Source organism: Corythoichthys intestinalis, chromosome 9 (genome assembly GCF_030265065.1).
Source record: "Corythoichthys intestinalis isolate RoL2023-P3 chromosome 9, ASM3026506v1, whole genome shotgun sequence".
Lineage (NCBI taxonomy): Eukaryota > Metazoa > Chordata > Actinopteri > Syngnathiformes > Syngnathidae > Corythoichthys > Corythoichthys intestinalis.
The window spans coordinates 29299721-29316216 of NC_080403.1; the positions used below are offsets into that span (position 1 = coordinate 29299721).

At 38.2% G+C, this 16496-nt stretch overlaps 1 protein-coding gene across 4 annotated transcripts in view; it reads left to right on the forward strand.

The window, feature by feature from the left end:
* Window positions 1–1025: 1025 nt before the first annotated feature.
* LOC130921383 (band 4.1-like protein 1) overlaps window positions 1026–16496 on the forward strand; it is a 108563-nt gene continuing 93092 nt past the window's right edge. Inside the window, exons 1-2 of one of the 4 annotated variants that reach the window (XM_057845213.1) lie at window positions 1026–1138; window positions 2195–2338. The gene's annotated coding sequence lies outside the window, so the exon portion shown is untranslated. The remainder of the gene's footprint in view (window positions 1139–2194; window positions 2339–16496) is intronic. The other 3 variants (XM_057845211.1, XM_057845214.1, XM_057845212.1) reach the window with 3 other exon arrangements.

The window sequence follows — 16496 nt, forward strand, 5'->3', positions numbered from 1 at the left end:
TAATGCATTAGCTTGCACTAAATTTAGTTTTCGATCCATTCCACACGTTTCAAAGTCACTCGCTCAATCCAACCAGCAGGTGCTCGCTTCGCATGCTTCCCTTTCCTTAGGTAGCGCCTCGCTCGGCAATTTATTAAAAATGTTCACATTAGGTTCGTCCTTCTTGACCTCACAATGGCTCTTGGGATATGTAGTTTTTCGTGCTGCTTTCGGTTTTGAAAAAGGACAAGAAATGATGGGAATATGGAGATAAACACATGGTCCATGCAGCGTTTTAATGCTTATTTACGAGTGCAATACAACGATAAAACTCAAATGACATTATATCCCGTTTTACTTGGTTGACTGACTTCAAATAAAAACTGGTATGGACATCAACTTCCGCACTTTCAAATGAGAGCAACCAGCGGCACGTGGGTGACGTAATTACAGCGTGACGAGGCTTCAAAGATGATATGCGTAAACACGTCGCAGCCGACACGTTCGGTGTTAAAGGGTTAACTAAGACACTATTATACATAAGCGGCTTTTGCGGTGGGGCCAGGCTCCCCTTGGTGACAGAAAGGTGTCATTGCATGTAATTGACTTACCTACATATGATTTTAAAATCAAGAATTTTTCGGTAAAATATTGTCAGTAAAAGTTGTAAAGCAATAAAACAAACCGCAAAAATGAATGAAATGAACAAAATAAAAATTATAACTGGTCAAAATTATTTTTCAAACAGATCATGTGACGATTGTAATGATATGAGCAAATCGTATCTGCATGTTCGATTAGTAATGTCTGCTCGTCACAGCACACGGAGGTCAGAGATACGCAGCGAGCTCGAGACAGCTGATAAACAGCCCGCCAGTGGACAGTTAATGTTGATGCCTCTCTTCTGTTCTCTAACTAAAGATCTGTCAAACCTTTCGGTAAGTTGTCTTATACAAGAAACCCACAAAGTAACAAAACTAGCACCTTAAACGGTCATTTGCTTTTCTTAGCTAAAACCACCTGAGGAATGAAGAGGCAAGATGGATATAGCCTACGTAATTTTTTCAAACCTAAGCTTTCAAAAGCGACAACAACTACTGAGCAAGAACCAAGGATTGAAAATGTGGACCATGAAAAGCCAGAGAGCACCGCCAAAACGGTGAGTGGAGTTTCAATTTGCCCCACTAAAGACGCTAATTGTACAATAAATTTTGCACCCTTGTAATATTTTGCCTCCACAGCTGTTGTGGCGGTGAATAAGCCCTCTTTCACATTCAATTGGATTCTCAATGTTATCCACGGGTGCTAAGTAAACAAGTAACATCGTAAACATGCATGTTCCACACGAATATGGCGTAAATTAATGCTTAACTACACGGCGAAGACATTAACAGGGACAGAGCGGCGTGCAGTTGTCGTGTACAGCTAACATGGCAGAATGTGTCTGACAACTTTTCTACATGTCAGTCCATGAGCAACCGTAAGTAAATATTCCTTTATTTAAAGAAAGCTTGTAATGTTTACTTTGTAACCGCTGTATTTTCGGCCATTTATAACACAAAGTTACAATTTCTGACAGTACACCTGTTGACACCGGCGGGCGTAGCGTATTCAATGGATGACGATCTTGGTGAAAAGTATAGCTGTCCTAAGTAGCCTGATTTAGAATTCCCCTCACAAATCATGGGAAACAAACAAAAAAAACCCCAAACAAACAAAAAAACACTTATTTTAATTTATTATTATATTATTCTTGGAAGTTAATTTTATTGCTGAAACTGCGTTTCGGGTTCATCAACATTTTGTGCCCCCCCTACCCCAAAAGTCAAACTCCGCCTATGGTATTATAGTGGAAGATTTTGACAGCAACTTGTTGGGACTTTTTTTTTTTTTTTTTTTTTTTTAAACATTGACACCTTTTTAAAACGATATCTTGATTCTTGGCAGAAACATATCGACAACCTTTTGGGATACAAAGTATCACGATATATCACTATTTCGATATTTTGTCACACCCCTATTTCTTCCACATTAAAAAACACGAACAAACAAAAAAACAATGTTTTTCATAGAATATAACTCCATAGCGTGGAATTAAGGCATTTCATTCAACTATGAAAATAAGTGCACGCGTCGTTTTCCCCTTTTGCCTTTTGCATCTGACAGCGTTCCTCCCTCTCTGTCTCCCTCTCTCTCTTTCTCTCACACACATTAGGCTTCTCACCGGCAAAACACGGACGCACGTACACACGTTCTTTTTTTCTCCCCTTTTTGTCATACTGGAGGAATAAACGCTGAGGATTGACTTAACCAGAGTGCAACGTCTGACTGCCTTCCTCCTTGATGTCGTTTTAACCAGGTAGACAATGTTGAATTATGATTATTTTCCCCTCCTCCTCAATGCGTGTATGTCGTCATAAAATCCGTCTTGTTTCCGTTAAATATATCTCTTTTGCTGCTTTGTCTCCGCATTATAGGCTATCAATATTTGTGCTTTTATGTTGCGCTTGTGCTTTTTGCACAGCACTGTACAGGAAAATGGTTACAGTTTTGTAAATGATCTTTATAACGCGTGTGGACCTTGGCTTTGCTTGTTTACCGACCTCTACCGGGGGAAGAATGACATCGTGGGAATGATGGTGGTATTGAGTAGCAAGAGGGCGCGAATTGGAGTGTCTTTGTGTGCCCACTCGCTGCCGATTTGTGTTGACATCATCATGCGGGCTATCGAAACCTTGCAGGGTCCACTGTGTTCTCTGCGAGAGCGCAGTTCGCTCTTGGCTTCGTGTTGTCATGAGCAAGTTGCTTACAGCTTCAGCGATCAGCTGTTTCAGTGTGTGCCTAAGCTTGTCGAACACACCCACTTGTACAGTAATTACACACCCACATGAACACACTCACGCACTGCTAGGACATGCTAGCAGCATACTGTGGAGAAATTGCATTTACTGTGTGTGCCGACAAGCTCAGGCTTGACTTCCAAATAATTGCTGTAGTGTTTTTAGTTGATGTGCAAACAAAATGTTTATTTTTCGTCTTTACAAGTTTCAGAGGTTTGTGGGAGTATATATATAGGGTGACCATATTTTGATTTCCAAAAAAGAGGACACTCAGCCCGGCCTCAAGATACTTGAATTTTACTCGAAGTTCACTCAAAGATGTCTATATAACTTTGATATATTTAAAGTGTGCCCCCTCACTTTGGACGGGAAAATGCAGTTTGAAAATAAAAAAATAAATAATAATGACTAAAATATAATATTCTATCTATCTATCTATCTATCTATCTATCTATCTATCTATCTATCTATCTATCTATCTATCTATCTATCTATCTATCTATCTATCTATCTATCTATCTATCTATCTATCTATCTATCTATCTATCTATCTATCTATCTATCTATCTATCTATCTATCTATTAGGGCTGTCAAAATTATCGCGTTAACGCGCGGTAATTAATTTTTTAAATTAATCACGTTAAAATATTTAACGCAATTAACGCACATGTCCCGCTCAGACAGTATTCTGCCTTTTGGTAAGTTTTACAGCAGGCTTTTTGTGCTGTCTAACAGCGAACTCTTGTGGTCGCTTTGCGACATGGTTTATTTTTTTTCTTGCCAGTTCAATATGGCTGCACGACGTCTCGGACTGACGCCTACGTTGTAATGTTGTGCTTATATGATCCTTGGACAAGATTTGTCCGTAAGTATGGTTGTTGTAAAGAATGTACATATTATGTTAGTAAGCGAAATGTTCTATTTATTGTATGAGACGCTTTTTTTTTTATGTTTAGTGAACCTGTATAGCGTGCTAAGCTAACGTTGTTGCTAATGCAATGCTTGTGTACTTTTTGTTGTTGTAGTTTTACGACGGTCTAAAGAGGACAATGGTTTGAGGCTATTTTATTAATAAATCAGATGAAAAAGGGAGAAGTCTGATTTTTAAGGCGTCGTTCACTAGCTGTCTAGCTTTGGAAAAAGTAGACGCTTCGGAGTGAGGACAGCATAGACAGATTTAAATGACAGTAGAGTGAAATGCCCACTACAGTCCTTATGTACCGTATGTTGAATGTACAGTGGGGAGAACAAGTATTTGATACACTGCCAGTGGGTTTTCCCATTGGCAGTGTATCAAATACTTGTTCTCCCCACTGTATATATCCATCTTGTGTCTTATCTTTCCATTCCAACAATTTATTTTACAGAATATATATATAATTTACAGAAAAATATGGCATATTGTATAGATGGTTTGAATTGCGATTAATTGCGATTAATTACGATTAATTAATTTTTAAGCTGTAATTAACTTGATTAAAAATTTTAATCGTTTGACAGCCCTAATATATTATATATATATATAATGCAGACCCATGGAATTGTAGTCCAGTCAATACACATACACACAGTAGGCTATGTGCCAACTAAACATTTTTATAAATTACTATCACGACAATTGACCTTGACGAATTGTTATTCCCATTCAATTGATATTTTAAACATTTTTATAAATTACTAACACGACAATTGTCCTTGACAAATTGTTATTCCCATTCAATTGATATTCTCATTCAATGTTCTAGATTGCACACAAACTGTAAACTGACAAACTATTCAACCAGCATGTTTCCAAACGTAGTTTCCCATAATGCCTAGCATGGTTTAGCTTACTGATAGCTAGCTGAGGCAAAAGTCAAACTTTGCTAGAAAGGTTTACAATCATCGGCAGCGCAAGGATGCGACACCAAATGGGATTTTACAGTCAAAGCTCCAACAGAAGTCAACAGTTGCCATTATTTGCGTATTTATCGTTAAAAACCTAACAACTGGGCAGGCGTTTTGGCCAAATCGTCAACCCAGTAGATGGCGGTAATGCCTCATGATAGGGGTAAACTGCCAACAAAAACAAGAAGAGCTACTCCTTCCCTCCGCTCTAGTAGGAGCCATGTCAACTGCTGCCACCCAGCGGCCGGAGGGATTCTCTTCAAATTGGTCCCGTGAAAATAATAAAAACCGGACATTTTTATGAATTTATAAAACCTGCCCGGACGACGAGGATACTACGTGAAAGTAGGACTTGTCCGGGCAAAAGAGGACATTTGGTCACCCTAAGTATATAATAGTTAGTTACAGCATGTGAACCTGATCATATTTTAGTGGCTGGAGGAGTTTCTGGGGCAAGAGACTATTGTAGGTAATCAAATATAACTATATAATTTTCACATTATAAAGCGCACCTGACTATAAGCCGCCACCCACCAATTTAGCACGAAAACGGCATTTGGTTATACAGTCCCTGACAAAAGTCTTGTCGCTTATCCATTTTGTAGAAACAATTACTAATAACCTGACTTTTTAATTATTCCAATGTTTTTGCCACCACCAAACTTCACTGTTTTCTGAGTGAATCTCGGATCCATGTGGGCTCCAGTAGGTCTCCTGCAATATTTGCGGCCACTGTGGTGTAATTCAATGGAAGAATCATCTGAAAAATCCACCTTTTGCCACAAAACAGCAGGGGTGAAAGTGGGCCAGAATGGTCATGAACGCAGTTCCGGTATAAGATTCAGGGCAGGAACGCAGTTCCGGTATAAGATTCAGGGCCTGAATGCTGTACATGGTGCTTTGATTCCAAAATATGACGGCAACTATCAAAACACGATGTAAAAAAAAATGCTAAGCTGCCAGACATGCATTTCATTTCCAAGAAGAAAACAATCTACCTACTAACATCAGATTTACATACAAAAGTGTTAACAACAAGCATAGTAACGTGCGAGTTTAGGAGGCTTATCATATTTAGTTTTATTTGCTCTGATGGGGAGGTTCTGAACATCTTAGCTGTCAATGTACACTTTGGACTTTTATTTGTTCATTTATGTTAGGATACTTATTCATTTCCTTGTAATTTAAAAAAGTCAATGTTTGCGCAATCTTCAAAATATATTCCATTTCACTCTGCATGATATAAGTCATTTGTACTTATTTTTCTGAATTATGCTACTTATATCTTTATTATTTAAAAAAAAAAAAAAAAAAAAGTAAATGTTTACATTAACTTCAATTTTAACATACATCCTATGTTCTTAAGTAGTTAAAATTGAGATTTGGCTTTTAGTATGTGAGGAAATGAGGGAAAATGAAAATTAGGAGATAGAGGCTGGGGTTGTTGCTGTTTTTGTTAAGTGTAGTTTGCAAATCATTGAAAAAATACAATTTTGAATGAAAATCAGTTTTTGGGTTAGGCTTAGGTGTTATAGAAATAACTGTGCCAAAACAGTTTTCTTTGCATTTCAGTAGTTTTAGGAGGTTTGAACTGCCCCCCCCCCCCCCCCCCCCCATGAAGCTAAATAAATAAATAAATACATACATACATACATACAATTTCTGGCTCCGTGGCGACCTTCACATCGGGGAGTTACGGCAAGAAATTCTAGCCACTTTCACCCCTGCAAAACAGTAAAGTTTGGTGGTGGCCAAATCATGGTCTGGGGTTACATCCAGTATGGGGGTGTGCAAGAGTTCTGCAGGGTGGAAGGCAACATAAATAGTCTGAAATATAAACAAATCTTAGCTGCCTCTTACATTCCTAACCATAAAAAGGGACAAATTCCGCACCACTACTTAATTCGCTTATGTTACGTAACATATTTTTGTATTTGAAGTACATTTTTTGTTCAATTTTCACCCTACTTTGTGTAGGCGACAAAACTTCTGTCTTGCCAAAATTTGACCTTTATGTCTTCATTATATTAAATAATATTTTTTTTTCTGAGAAACAAATATATTTTCGTACATATAACATCATTTGGGAGGGTCTTAGCTTTCATATGAGCCATTTCGGAAACCAATTGAATAATTAAAAGTCAGGTTATTAGCAATTGTTTCTACAAAATGGATAAGCGACAAGAATTTTGTCAGGGACTGTAGATAAACCACACTGGACTATAAGACTCACTGTATTATGGGATATTTAAACCAAAAGATTTTAACCGGTAACACTTTATTTGACAGCAGCATCATACGACTGTAATAAGAACAATTGAACCACCATGAAGCTTTGAACCAATTGGCTTTGAACCAATTGGCTGCAAAGTTTCATTGCTTCAAGAAGCTTCATTTGGCTATCACTGCTCCTTTAGGGGCGACAGTCAACCTCTGCTGCCGCCTACTTTCAACACTGTTGTTATCCAGCATGCCTCCTACCATGCATTGCAGCGCTACAGATATAAATAACAACCAAAATTCATGTTCTGTGCTAATTATTTCTTCAGTTACTGTTCCAGGTGTTTCATCAATTGCTAATTATGGTATTTGGTAACACTTTGTTTGACAGTGGCGCCATAAGACTGTCAATAGACAATAATACTTATGACCTGACTGACACTGTCATGAGCATTAATGAATGCTTATAACAGATGTCATTTAGTGTTATCTGGCACTTATCTCACTTTTGAATGGATGTAAAAGATCCAAGCTGGACATTAATGGAATTAGTGACATAATGTGCCGAATGACACTTAATGACATAAGCATTCAGTGATGCCCATGATTGTGTCATGTCATAATTATGACGGTCTTATGACAGTCTTATGACGCCACTGTCAAATAAAGTGTTACCTATTAATCCAAATAAATCAACAAATAAGCCTCACTGGACTATAAGCCGCAGGATTCAAAATGAAGGAAAAAAGTAGTGGCTTATAGTTGGAAAATTACAGAATATGGTAAGTTATTTACGGTATACTAGTCCTTCTCAAAAAATAGCACATTGTGATAAAGTTCATTATTTTCTGTATTGTACTGATGAACATTAGACTTTCATATAGTTTAGATTCATTACACCCAACTGAAGTAGTTCAAGCCTTTAATTGTTTTAATATTGATGATTTTGGCAAAAAATGTCAAGAAAAAACAAAAACCCCTATCTCAAAAAATTAGCATATTTCATCCGACAAAAAAAAAAAAGTGTTTTTTTAATGCAAAAAAAGTCAACCTTCAATTAATTATATCAGTTATGCACTCAATACTTGGTCGGGAAAAAGCAGAAATGACTGCTTCAATGCGCCGTGGGATGGAGGCAATCAGCCTCTGGCACTGCTGAGGTGCTTTGGAGGCCCAGGATGCTTCAATAGCGGCCTTAAGATCATTCACAGTGTTGGGTCTGGTGTCTCTCAACTTCCTCTTCACAATATCTCACAGATTCTCTATGGAGTTCAGGTCAGGAGAGTTGCCAGGCCAATTGAGCACAGTAATGCCATGGTCAGTAAACCATTTACCAGTGGTTTTGGCACTGTGAGCACGTGCCAGGTCATGCTGAAAAATGAAATCATCATCTCCTTAAATCTTTCCAGCAGATGGAAGCATTAAGTGCTCCAAAATCTACTGATAGCTAGCTGCATTGACCCTGCCCTTGATAAAACACAGTCGTCCAACACCAGCAGCTGACATGGCCCCCCAGACCATCACTGACTGTGGGTACTTGACACTGGACTTCAGGCATTATGGCATTTCCTTCTCCCCAGTCTTCCTCCAAACTCTGGCACCTTGAGATGCAAAATTTGCTTTCATCTGAAAAAATTACTTTGAACCACTGAGCAACAGTCCAGTGTTGCTTCTCTGTAGCCCAGGTCAGGCGCTTCTGCCGCTGTTTCAGGTTCAAAAGTGGCTTGACCTGGGGAATGCGGCACCTGTAGCCCATTTCCAGCATTTCTTGTCCATGATTGCGGTTTTGAGTAATGAACAAGGCTGGGAATTTTTAAAAGCCTCAGGAATCTTTCGCAGGGGTTTTGAGTTAATTCGTTGATTCAGATGATTAGGTTAATAGCTTCTTTAGAGTACCTTTTCATGATATGCAAATTTTTTGAGATAGGGATTTTTGGTTTTTCTTGACTTTTATTTATATTTTATCAATATTAAAACAATAAAGGGCTCGAACTACTTCAGTTGTGTGTAATGAATCTAAAATACTTAATATGAAGGTCTAATGTTTATCTGTACATTACAGAAAATAATGAACTTTATCACAATATGCTATTTTTTTTAGAAGGACCAGTATATGGCGGAAAACACAGACAAGACTGAAAAAGCTGTTTCTGCTCTTGCACTCCTCTTTAAAAGAAACGGCTGTATTTCAAGCCAAAACAACTGTTGTTGTTCGAATAATCGAGTAACCGGATAAGGAACATAAAAAAATTAAAATATTTGACTTGAGCCTCAAATGGTATAAAAACATAAATAAATGAGGATATACTGTACGTACAACAAAAGAACTATTGGCTAACTTACATAGCAAAAGTCCGTTAGTTTAAATGCTATAAAATGCCAACGTATTTTTACAATGCTCTTTACAAATAGTTCAAACACATATTCCCACAAAAAACAACCAAATAAACCTTTAAACTAAATCACAAATGCATTTAAAAAAACATTAGCTCAAACATAAACTTAGCTTGTGTTGGTCTTAACAGGGAGCAGCTGGATTCAGCCATGTGAAATGAAAGAGAATAGAGGGGAGTGTATCCACCCAAATCAATAAAGCTAAATGCAAACACTTTCAAAGCAAAACATTACAACGCCACTTTAATTAAATGAATACTGGAGGCAGCACAATTTAATTCGAATATATATTTTTTAATTGAGTACTCGAGTTAATCGATTAATCGTTGCAGCACTAAAAAGGGTAAATATATGGAAAAAGAAAATCTCGACCACTCCTTGATGTCTGCGGTTTCTGCATTGCGACCCTTGTTATATTACCATGTTTCACCCATAAAATCCCCCAAAAATCCAGCTGTGGCCATTCACAGCTGTGTCTTGACACTCATTGATACATGCTACTTGGAGTTTTTGGATCGAAACAAGTTAAGTACGCAATAATATCTCATTAAAGTCATGGCGTCTTTAATTCTGCTCTTTCATGCTCTACCTCCAGATAGGGTTTCGCTGTTTAAATTTTTTTTTTTTTTTTTTTTTAAACGCCCACCTGTTCAAAATTTTTCTTCCCCCAGAAAATTGAGATTTTAAGTTTCCAATGATGTATCACACATGCATATCGGACAATTTTGAAAGTTGACCAAATGGGGGTCTCAGAGCGGAACTTCAAGTCACCTGAGTGTTTTCCGCCATATATTTTTCAAATATTATTGCATCATTATAATTATTATTATTATTACAGTATTGTTGCATTGTAATGTTGTATATTATTTTTATACTATTTAAAAAAACCAACCATTTTGGGACTAGCTGTGAATGATCATGTTTCAGTGCAACTGGACGTCCAATCCAATTTGAATGGGGAGGGCTAGGAACAGTGGTGTGCACGGACAATTTGGGGGGCAGGTGCTCAGAGTGGAAAAATGGGCACCTTTTGCAGCATTTGTAACTGCTGCCTCGTTGGAAGAATGTGAATTTATAAAGAAGAAACACTGCAGATGTATTACATAATTGCATATATATTTAAATAAATAGCAACGTTTTCCAAACTAGCAAGGGTCAACAAAACACTTTCTTATTTTTCCTTTCGAGGCATGATTGCTGCTGAAAGTGGTAATAAAACAACAACAGTATGAATAAGCCTGCTTGATGACATTACAACAGGACACACACACACAATTGGCATTTAGCAAATAAATTTCATTTAGCCTGCTTTAAACTTACATTGCTTATATAAGAGTGTATCTGGGTGCCCATACTTAAACGAGGGAGCCTACAGTTTTCTTGGAGCTTATTCACTTTCTCCTACACTCTCAGTTTCACTTCCTCCAGGTGAGTTTCAAATTACGTTTTTTTGTGTTTATTTTGATTCATATTAGTTACACCTAAGCCTATTTTGGCCGAATTTGCATGCCTTTGATGTTGCCTTTATATTTCAAAGAAAAAAAATGTTCACAATGGCCAGGTTTGGTCCCTTTTTTCAGGACACCATAACCTTCATGTCCAAAATGTTTTCTTTACTGACCAATTATAGTCAATATTTTGGACCCAAAAAGACAAAAAAAAAAAAAAAGATTTGTAATATTGATGTCCCATTGACAACCAAACATGCTCGGCGAACCGTTTTGAAGCTTATTAATATTTATTCCACTTAGGACTTAGGATAAACATTTAACAGAAAAAAATAGACTGAATAGTTTTATATTTGATAATTCAACACATACAGCAGGTATGGTCATAAGCGTTTTTGGCCTTTACACATACTATGGTCAAAACAGGTTATATACAGTAGACCAACAGTGCTAAATAGTGAAAATACATATATACTATGTAACACAAAGAGGGTTTGAAGAATGTTTCTTAGTGAGGTTAAGTATACTAACCATCACCTTATCAAAAGTACATACATGTAATCAAGCTTCTCGAACACACACATCTATATACAAATTGTAAAGATTGATAGTGAAAAAAAAAATCAAATATAACATTGAAAAAAATATTGACAATAAACAAGTTAAGTTCAATTTTTTCAGGCATGCCACTCAGTTTCCCCTTGAACAGGACAGAGAGCTTACGTCACACACTAGTCACACAGCCAACTTTTTCGCCGTTTGCGCCCTGCTGTCACTTCTCTTGCCGACTCATCCAAAGAAACAACGACAAATCTGGCTCATCCTCTTCCTTGGTTTGATGAAATAATGCATTAGCTTGCTTTAAATTTAGTTTTTGATTCATTCTGCATGTTTCAAAGTCGCTCGCTAAATCGCCTCTTTCTCCTTAGGTGGGGCCTCGCTCGGCAATTTATTAAAAATGTTCACATTACTTCCGTCCTTCTTGACCTCACAAGGGCTCCTGAGATATACAGTATGTAGCCTTTCGAAGTGCTTTCGGTTTTGAAAAAGGACAAGAAATTATGGAAATATGGACATAAACACATAGTCCATGCAGTGCTTTAATGCTTATATTTATGATGGCAATAAAACTATAAAACTAAAATGATATTATCTCCTGTTTTACTTGGTCGATTGACTTCAAGTCAAAACGGGCGTGGACCTCAACTTCCGCACTTTCAAATGAGACTAAGCAGCGGCACATGGGGGAGGTAATTACTGCGTGACGAGGCTTCAAAGATGATATACGTAATTTTGTCACCGCTGACACGTTCGTTGTTAAAGGGTTATGCAGCAATATTCTCCTGAAGTAGCAGTAGTAGTACTAAACATGCAAACACATTACTAAATATAGAGCTATAATAATGTAATGTCTCTAACTATGTTAGGCCCCTTTAAGAGACACTCTGGACGTGTGGGCTGAGACGCCCGGGGAAGTGAGCAAGTGGAGTGAGAGAGAACGGGCTGGGAGCTAGTGATAGCAGTCACACTCTGCAGCTGCCCGCTGTGTTACTGTTTTCATTGTTGTCACATTAAAGTGAATCCATTCCTGACTCCTCCTCTCTCAGCCGAGGGCATTACAGTATATAGTTTCATTTATTTTTCATACAGACACTGGCTGTGTGCTGGTCGCCACGTTACATCTATTAATTGATTTATGGTGAGCGGCTAGCCTAGCTTGTTTTACAAGTGTGACTGGGCATTCGGCCGATTTAGAGAGTTTCACAGAGATAAAGGCTACTTCGCGAGAAAAATAGTTAGGCAACTGAGGTTTAGGAGAGCACATACACAAGCACATTATTTGTTACCTCTACGTAGAGGTTTCAGGCGGGGGCGAGGAGAGGGCGTGGATGGAAGCTGTTGTACTGTGCTGTGGCGTGTTTCCACGTTTGGAGGACAGAGGGCACTGTCACAGTGATTATGGCTTGGGGGCACACGTGTTACTATCATAATAATGATCATGACTTAATAACCTTGATAAGGGCACTTGCTCGTTTATGAAGGCAAGGGCCAGTGTTTGAGCACCAGTTGGCGTCTGTGTGCAGTCAGTGGCTGGGAACAATGCGCTGCTGGCCTCTTCATGTCAGCGCTGTCAATGGTAACCAATGATTTAAATAAATGCCTTTAACAAAAACTTTTTAAATTGGCCCGCATGGTGCACTAGTGTTTATCATGTCTGCCTCACAGTTCTTGTTTTCAAGGTGTGAGCTTCATCTCTTGAATTCACCACACCCATGCTTAACAGTAGGGAAGATGTTCTTGGGATGGTACTCATCATTCTTCTTCCTCCAAAACTTTGAGTGGAAATAAGACCAAAAAGTTCCACTTTGATCTCATATGACCACATAAATTTCTCCCATGACTCCACTGGATCATCCAAATGGTCACTGGCAAACTGAAAACGGGCCTGGTGCTGGTTTAAGCAGGGGAACCTTCCGTGCCATGCATGATTTAAAACCATGACATCTGAGTGTATTATTAACAGTAACCTTGGAAATGGTGGTCCCAGCTCATTTCAGGTCATTGACCAGCTCCTCCTGTGTAGTTCAAGGCTGATTCCTCACCATTCTTAGATCACTGAGATCCCATGAGGTAGATCTTGCATGGAGCCCCAGTCCTGGGGAAATTGACCGTCATGTTTAGCTTCTTCCATTTTCTACAAATTGCTCCAGCGGTGGATCTTATATCACCAAGCTGCTTGGCAATTTCCCGTAACTCTTTCCAGCCTTGTAGAGGTCTACAATTCTGTTTATGGTGTCTTTGGACAGGTCTTTGGAGTGTATGGTATAGACAGGTATTTATATGCAGGTAACCGCCTCAAACAGGCCAAAAAGTCAGACACAAAAAGTCTACCTCCACTTATTTAAGAGAATAAGTGGAGTTAAGGTGGACTTTCTGAAGGCGACTAACAGGTATTTGAGGCTCACAATTCCAGCTAATTGACAGGTGTTCAAATACTTATTTGCAGCAGTATAATACAAATAAATTGTTAAAAAATCATACAGTGTGATTTCTGGATGTTTTTTTATTGTCTCTCACAGTGGACAAGCCCTTACAATGAAAATTTCAAACCTCCCCATCATTTCTAAGTTGGAGAACTTGCAAAATCGCAGGGTGTGCAAATACTTATTTCTTCACACTATACCTGTTACCTGTATGTATGTAACCACGCTTTTGCTGTAATGTGCCTGTAAGTATTTGTTACTTGAAGGTAAATCCCAATGCTCATTTTAGTTTTGCCTGTCGATAGGTTTTTCTTTGTTTTGTTTCTTTGTTTGTTTTCTAATAAAAAAAAAAAAGTCTTGTACTTGAATATATGATACGTATAATTATTTTCGTTGTTAGTTTATTATTACAATATGTCATTAAGTAATTAAAGCATTCTCAGGGAGCATAACCCGCACACTTTCTGCAAGGTGCTGTCACAACGTAGGACATTGCAATACACACAATGGAACACAATAATGATTTGTCTTTGATTATGTTTTATAATTGTGGGGCAAAAATCAAAATCACAATTACTAGCCCTTCTCAAAAAAATAGCATATTGTGATAAGGTTCATTATTTTCTGTAATGTACTGATACACATTAGACTTTCATATATTTTAGATTCATTACACACACAACTGAAGTAGTTCAAGCCTTTTATTGTTTTAACATTGATGATTTTGGCCAAAAAAAGTCAAGAAAAAACAAAAATCCCTATCTCAAAAAATTTGCATATTTCAACCAAGCAGTTCAAAAAAGTGTTTTTTAATACAAAAAAGCATGAAGTGCTACAAAATCTCCTGATAGCTAGCTGCATTGACTCTGCCCTTGATAAAACACAGTAGACCAACACCAGCAGCTGACATGGCACCTCAGACCATCACTGACTGTGGGTACTTGACACTGGACTTCAGGCATTTTGGCATTTCCTTCTCCCCAGTCTTCCTCCAAACTCTGTCACTTTGATTTCCGAATAACATGAAAAATTTGCTTTCATCTGAAAAAAGTACTTTAGACCACTGAGCAACAGTCCAGTGCTGCTTCTTTGTAGCCCAGGTCAGGCGCTTCTGCCATTTCCAGCACACGCCTGTGCACGGTGGCTCTGGATGTTTCTACTCCAGACTCAGTCAACTGTTTCTGCAGGTCCCCCAAGGTCTGGAATCCGCCCTTCTGCACTATCTTTCTCAGGGTGCGGTCCCCTCTTCTGATAGTGCAGCGTTTCCTGCCACACTTTTTCCTTCCCACAGACTTCCCACTGAGGTGCGTCCTTGATACAGCACTCTGGGAACAGCTTATTCGCTCAGAAATTTCTTTCTGTGTCTCAGCCTCTTGCTTGAGGGTGTCAATTATGGCCTTCTGGAGAGCAGTCAGGTCGGCAGTCTTGCCCATGATTGCAGTTTTGAGTAATGAACCAGGCTGGGAGTTTTAAAAGCCTCAGGAATCTTTCGCAGGAGTTTTGAGTTAATTCGTTGATTCAGATGATTAGGTCAGTAGCTTCTTTAGAGTACCTTTTCATGATATGCTAATTTTTTAGATAGGAATTTTTTTGTTTTTCTTGACTTTTTTGCCAAAATCATCAATATTAAAACTTTAAAAGGCTTGAACTACTTCAGTGTGTTCTGAATCTAAAACATATGAAAGTCTAATGTTTATCAGTACATTACAGAAAATAATTAACTTTATCACAATATGCTAATTTTTTTAGAAGGACTACTATCTTTCTATCGAACATGCTGCCTCACCCAATAGCGTGAATTAAGGTTGGAATGTCTTTTTGTTGTTTTGTCCTCTGTATCAGCTATCCCCAAAACTGGACCCAGAAATTTGGACACACACATAAAAGATTAAAAGGACCAAGGCACAATTTATTCCAAATGGAAAGAGAAAAATTGATGGAAGGATTAGTTTTGTCCTTGTCCTAATATTGGTTGGTACAGTCCTGTAGCCTACTGCATTGAGAAAAAAGCTGCCAGCATTCCTGTGTGTTGATATGCAGACCACAATCGCTCTTAGTTGGCGCCTGTCTGTGCTCTACTGAGTGCCTTTGTTAAATGATTAATTTAATTGCCCAACTGCATTGTTGTCAGACAGCAACACATAGCACAAACAGACACACATTGTGTGCTGCATCATCTTTGCTTCGTCAGCGAGCATTCAACTCATGCATCTAACAGCCATGAAATATGGCACAGCATCTTTTCTGTATGCTCTTAAGCATCTAAATGTGCTCCATGACTAAACACAGCGTGAAACATCACGAATCCTACTTAAGATTCTCTATGGATTATAGTGTAAGACTATTGTAGTTTGTTCCTGCGTTTGAATATCCAAGTGTGTTACTAAGGTTTAAACAAAACACTAAATTTGCCATTCAAATTATGACAATAATGAAATTCCTTTTAGAAATCAAACTCTGGTTTCTAATGTTCTTGTTACATGTTGTAAGCGCGACACATTTTACATTCAGAATATATTTTAACAGTCCCTTGAGTGAGTTACTCTAATCCTCCGACTGCCACCACTTACATTTTAGTCATTTGACATTTGAGTGGCAGGTGACAGTGTGTATTTAGAGGGCGGAGCTGGAGGCGTTCTTACCAATACTCTGTTTTTGGCAGTATGGCAGTGAGGTCATACTTCCAAATTTATGACTATATGGACTGATAGTCATTTAGCATGAGATGATGGTGGACAAGGAG